The following is a 6691-nucleotide window of genomic DNA, read 5'->3' on the forward strand; positions in this document are numbered from 1 at the left end:
ATCATTGAATTTTTCTGTGATGTAGTGCTAAAGCGTGTTAGCTTGTCAATGGACCAATATTAATGAGCGGTATGACTACCATAGCAACGATAATGAATCAAAATCTCCTGTCAAGGAATGAGGTAGTATTTACGTTGTCATACATTATCCTGATGAAAGACTACCAATTCAGTCAGACGTTGTATTTTTTCTCTCCTTCATTTCTCTCCTCTGGTCATTCAATTTCCTATTTTCCCCTCGAATTATCTCCTGCGCGCTGTCCTTTGTTCATCGCCAATTGTGCTCTCTGTTCACTACCAAAGTAACAACGTTCATTTTATTTTTCAGCTTTTTGTGTTATTTTTCATTTTCTCTGTATGTATCCGAAATCAATTGGCACTGCCATCGACAGACGATAGGTTCGTTTTGAAAAGAGCCTCTCTTTACCACAGGAATAGAATAGGGAGACCTCAAAGAAAGTCATTTTCAGGCTTTCGCGAAGGGGAGACAAAGATATTGTATGTCAACTGATTATTGGCTGTGGATAATTGCACTTGACCATATATTTGAATTATCTGTACTCAATTTTCAAATTTCCCACTTCTTATAGATTCAAGTGGTACGAGATAAAGATTAGGAAATTCTGTAGAATTATTTAAGATAATGCTTGCAAAATACTTTTGACCATTCTTTCAATTAAATTAAATTCATATGATTGAAGTTTTCATTAATTACGAGCCACATTTATTCTTAAGTAAGAAAAACAGGCATTTTTAATCTCTGAAAGTGATATATCCGGGAATGTATGAGCCGCGGATATCTCAGCGTCAATTAGTCTCGAATGTAACGTATTTCAGTACGACTGAAGTACCCGGAAGTATTACGAGTGCAATTCAATGTGAGTATGAAAGAAATCTCCTGCGGTTGAGGTGTGGCCTCTGGGTGCATACTTAATACGAACGGAAGGGAAGTCCAAAGGAATTCCCAAGCCTTACTCGTTTTAATGAGTAAGACTTCACTCGAAGATGAAGTGCTATTCCACGCAATGAAAATTCCAAGTTTGAAGTGATGTTTTTTTCAAGTTTTCTTGGTCGTCTCGACGAATTGAGAGGAGATAAATAATATGCTAATCTGAGGCCAGCGTCTGTTCTCCATTCCATTTTATTCTCCACTGACGTTATCGTTTATTTGTTGAACCATCACTTCGATTTTACTTTCTTCTCTTTTATCTCACTTCACCAAAATACACGGAAATAACAGGAGGGCCCGAGTAGAGTCTAATGCATATTGTTGCGAGAGGAGAGTGAAAAGAAAAATCGAGAAATACGGCTGGAGCATTTGGAACTACAGGAATTTAGAAAATCCGCGTAATTCACTTTGCAGGGGGTACACAATGTTGCTACTATTTTGTGTCAACAGCTTAATTCAATTCAAGTGTTTATCTTCATTCTAATGGAAATTGGGTTCGCTCAGAGATTTAATGGAGACATTTTTATTGAAGATTGACAGTTTCTTTGCAATATTCATCCGATTATTCTTAGAGAAAACGAAATGATTCTCAAAATCCATCTCAACATTATTAATTCCAGTATTATTCATTTTAATTATTATTTTCTATCAATGTCATAAGTCAAAAGAGCAGAAAAAAACTTCAATTTATTTCCAACAATTTTCAACTTTTCACCAAAAATCTTTTTGGTTGTACTGAAACTTTAATTCACGACTCCAACACAACATACATTTTCGTGTAACTGCAGCCTCTTCCCAATATATTCCGTCAGTCCGAGAGGAAAATATCCGGGGCTATATATTCCCCACCCGTGAATCTCGGGGTATTTGCGATGAGAAAGTTTTTTTTTTTGTTTTTTTTTTGTTTTCAAGTTTTTGTGCGAGCAATAAGAAAAGAGGAAAGAGAATTCAGAGGAATGCTGGCTGGTGTAGCTGTGGGAGTGCTAGATAGACTGTAAGAGAGTAGCCACGGATTGAAGACACGTGCTGTGCAATATTTTCTTGTGTAGGCTGGCTGCCGAATGTACTCCCAGAAGTGAGAGAAAGATAGAAGAGATTACTAGATAAAATAAAAAAGAGGGGAAGTGAAGCGAGAGGGAGAATGATTCCAGTAGTAGAGTCGAGAGTTTCGGCAGCCCCGTGGAATTTACGGGTGTCTGGATGATGGGGTTTTCTTGCTACGTAACTGTAATTTTTTTTTTGACAAGTCTTCTCAATCTTTTGCGTCTTATGAAGGAAAGGATCGAATTGATATCGGGTATCCTCGGATTATCTGAACACACGCTTACGATGGTATGAACCTTTGATATTTTTTTTATTCACGTATTCCCCTCACCCGGAAGTGAAAGAAATGACATTCGTGAATAATTTGGAATATAAGGTAAGTAATGGGAACCCCTAATGCTTGATTACATTTTTTATACCGCCCGGGATTTATGAAATCTTTTTCTATACAAAATCGAAAATCAATTCCACGCATTTTTTTCATCATCTCAATTTATGTGCATGAATTAGATGAAGTCTCTGGTGGACTAGCTGCGGAATTTTTCTGGGTTTACTCTTTAGTAGTTTTTCACCAAAACAAATAAATAGAGCGCTCAGAAAATATTTCAGTCTCTCGTCGGGTTGATAGGCCCGTCGACGGCAGTAGTCTACGTGATTCGGGAAATAATACAACCGCCATTGCCTTTAGCTCTTGTTCCCGGTTTTATTTTTATTTCATTTTATTTCATGTATACAGCTCAGGTCTCATGTGTATTCCTTACTTCACGGGTTTTACACACTCAGTTGGATTTATCGGGTCATTACTTCCGCAGTACAGGAATCATGGAAATTTACATGAATGTCTAGACTCCCGCTAATTCAACTTATGCTAGTTTTTTTTTTGGGAATTGAAAATATTACTTGAGATTTCCCACCCGAAAAATCATTATTAAATTTTTCAAAAAATTTAAATTCTCTTTTATCTGTGATATATTAGTATCAAGACTGTGTATCAAATATTTCTTTAGATCCCAAGGAAATCAATATCATGTTTAAATATTTCATTATTTTTTTTTATTTATTATTAATTTTTAATTGGATACGTCATAGTGAAGACAACGGAATCAAATTGAATGAAAATGGATCTCAAATTTTATAAAAAACTGACGGATCTCCTGATTACACTTGTTCAAACACTCGTGTATTCGAAGATGAAAATCTTGGATAATTGGAAATACGTCCTTAAATATTGGAGAGTCAACATAATTGAGGCTAATATCTTCAGCGGATGATCGAGCAATTACTATAAAAGCCCGGTAACAATCAATCAGCCGAGTGGTTGGATAAACCAGCTGATACCGCTATGCGATAACTAAGCTGATATTTTCCAGGGAACCACACCCTGAAGATTTCTCCAGAAGAAAAGAAGAAATATTTGAAGAAATTAATTATAAAAAAAAACTACCTTTCAAACTGCTAAATATATTCCACCAATTATCCGAGGAATTCGTCGTTTTGTGCGATTTAAAAATATATACTCGGAGATTTCTAGTGACATTTTTAATTTTAGTCTCTAGTTGACGTTAATGAGAGCCGTCTGGAAATGACTAGTCAACTGTTCATGAAATCCCATATTTTTCCGGTGATTGTAAACCGAGAGTTTAATTTTTCCCTCGATTTTTTATCATTGGATTACTTGGAATTAGGAAGAGACACTTTGTGATATATTATCGAGCGAGTGGATGTCAATTCACTGGTGATTAGTTTCCTTTTATTCCTGTGGTTTAGTCAAAGACCCAGATCGGATGAAGAATTTCACCTTGCGTTAGCCATTTCCAATACCATTAAATCCGTAAATTTAGTGGTGGTCGTCGTCATCAAGGAGACTCGAATCTCCTTTAGCTTTACGTCGCAGGTAAGAATTCTAAAGGCTGACGATGAAAATAAGGCTGGGAAAGGCTTTGCTCACTGAGGCTGAGTGACGGGGGCGATAATATATATTCTACTCAGTAAAATCTACTGTACTAGTACAGCTCGTTTTGGGCCTAGTGGGCCGTACCGATTATCCTGCCGACGTACTTCAAAGACCTTTTAAAAAATGAAGTATATTATCAAACTTACTACTTCGAATGCGATATCCCAAATATCCAAGGTGTAGGTCGCATAATGCACTTTCATCCCTCTCTAGCTTAGAATTCTGTGAGGGCACACAGGGTGTAGTTTTTCTCTGAGGCCCCTTCCCCTTTTTCTCAAATCCGGGTTCTGAAAGAGATGTAGTTCACTTCCAGACGACATCCGGCCAAGGGCTTCTCCACTTCCTCTTAGTGGACTGCTTTAAGTCGAGTTTGCTACCTCTTTTTCTCCCATGTTGCTTGCTTCTCTCTATCTTTCCATCGTACCCTTTTATTTTACAATCCACTCTGATATGTCTTGATCTCACCTCTCACACACGCTTGATACTCTAGTTCCGTTGACGTCTAAATATTGCTGAAAGTTACGGATTTATTATTCATTCGTATTTGAATTTACGATAATTTCGCTGGAAGGATAGTTGAAAAATTCAGAGTGGTAATTGGATAATTATTTCATGCGAAGAAAATTCAAAGAAAAATTATCACACAACATTTCACGATTCATTTATATGGAATTCGCAATGGGGAATCGAGTTCAGGTATTCTTGTAGGAGGAGACGATAAGAGATTTAATTTTTCTTGTCTAGTTCAACGTTATGAAGTTTTAACTCAGACTTTCTGGTAGATGGGATGATTTTTAAAAATAGATTGAGCTGGTATTTAGAAAATCTCATCAGTTCATGTACTCAAACATTGGCCGATTCACCTTTTCTCCCATCTCTCGTTATTCTGGCCGAGAGAATCGAGCAAAGAGGAATGTTATGAAAATTCTGTAGAGATATGTTTGAAATCTTTCATCTATTCCTTATAGTTGAGAACGTCAGGAATTCGATGATGGAGTTTCATTAATATTCCATTTTTCCTATTTGAAATAATTATGGAGATACCGATGATTGTAAATTCTATCATGACTCCATGATATCGAATTTTTTCTAATTTAAAATCGCGATGTGAAGGTGATCTGTCAAATTTGCAAAAAGTAATGTGAAAAAATGAAATGTGTGAACGATATTATTATCATCTCTTCAGCACATCGGGATATTATTTAAATTGGAATTACTTTTCTCATTACGGAGCAACCAAGGGGAAAATCTTTCCCTCATTCCATTCTCCTTTTTATAATTTACGTCGTTGAGAAAGGAGGGGAAATAAGGTCGACACCGATACCCCCGTTCAAAAGTTGCCAGTAGAGAAATAAAGAGAGATTAATCTTTGACAGTTGGAAAGTAACGCTTTTTTTTCTGTCCCATTCAATCCTAGAGAAATATAAACGATGAAACTGAAAAGGGTCTTTATCATTATCACAATTAGCTTTGTTCAGAGAAAGAATATCAATTATAAATAACTCACGAGCTTTGTCCTCGTAAATTGACTCTCTATCAACAGGAGAATATTAATAACTCCTGCCGTCGGTTCTACGATGAAGACTTTTCCGTGTGACCTGGACGAATCAAAGGACCAATCAATAAGTCATTAATAATTTTTCAGTCAAAAGGGATTTCAGGATTTATCAATCTCAATATATCATATCCACAATTTTAATGATCAATTAATTAATGATTAAATAATTCCATGGACATTCTGAAAAATCATTTCTTTGAAGTATTTTCTTCATTGATGTTTTACTGTTTACCAGCACACTTCAAGTTTTTTCACAGTGAATAATTAATCGGGCAGAGCGAAATGGCTGGAATTCAAGTGAATCCGGATTTCGGATTTTTTCGTGCTGAGTAGTGGCGCCTTTTTTTTTTCTACTGTTCCATTTCCATTGACGATCACCGAACCTGTGATGAGGAAGATTAAGCAAAAAAATTCACACCCTCTAAGATATTTACGATATTTTATTAGGATCTGAAAATAAGTAGACAATAATATCAATCTCACTCTCAATTTCCATTCGGGCTATACAAAAGGAGCCATAGATTACAAAAAATAACTCTCAAGAACCACACCCGTGAATCCTTCTCCATTTTCCCCGATAAGGGCAATGTTTCTTTCATACACATTTTATATTTTTTGTTGCACCCTTCCGGTCTGCACTGGTCGCCAGAGTAAGAGAGATCGACAAAGTGCGAAGGAAAGAGAGGGGTGGGTCTCAAGATAACGCTAGTCAGGATGACGTACAGTGTCCAGCCATGGTCTGTGGACTTCGTGCAGACGAACTCAGGGTGCACTGGCCAAGGGGTTGAGCAGGCTGAAAAAAAGGGAAAATCCAATAAAAAATATCTAGAGAATAAAAAAGGGGTGAAACTATATAAGAAGTCGTAAGATGGACTTCCGGTGGTGGTTGCTACTCTCAGCAATCGTTTGCCAGTCAGTTATAAAAGTGTGTTAGTAACGCGTGCATGAGGATTCCACCCCATCCCACCCTTCATTTTCTCACTCTTTTACTTTGCCAACCATCTAACCAACGTGCGGTCGCGTCGACTCAATGTACCGGGAAAAAATCGCTGACTTATGGCTTCGCGGTGAAGTCATATCGTTTCTTTTTTTTTTCTTTTTTTTTTTTTCATAACCCTCACTCTCTCCCCGTCACCTTTCACCGCGCACACCACCCGCAGCATCCAAGGCAACCCCCTTAACCCCCT

The sequence above is a fragment of the Fopius arisanus genome, unplaced genomic scaffold, assembly GCF_000806365.1.
Source record: "Fopius arisanus strain USDA-PBARC FA_bdor unplaced genomic scaffold, ASM80636v1 scaffold00016, whole genome shotgun sequence".
NCBI classification, from domain to species: Eukaryota; Metazoa; Arthropoda; class Insecta; order Hymenoptera; family Braconidae; genus Fopius; species Fopius arisanus.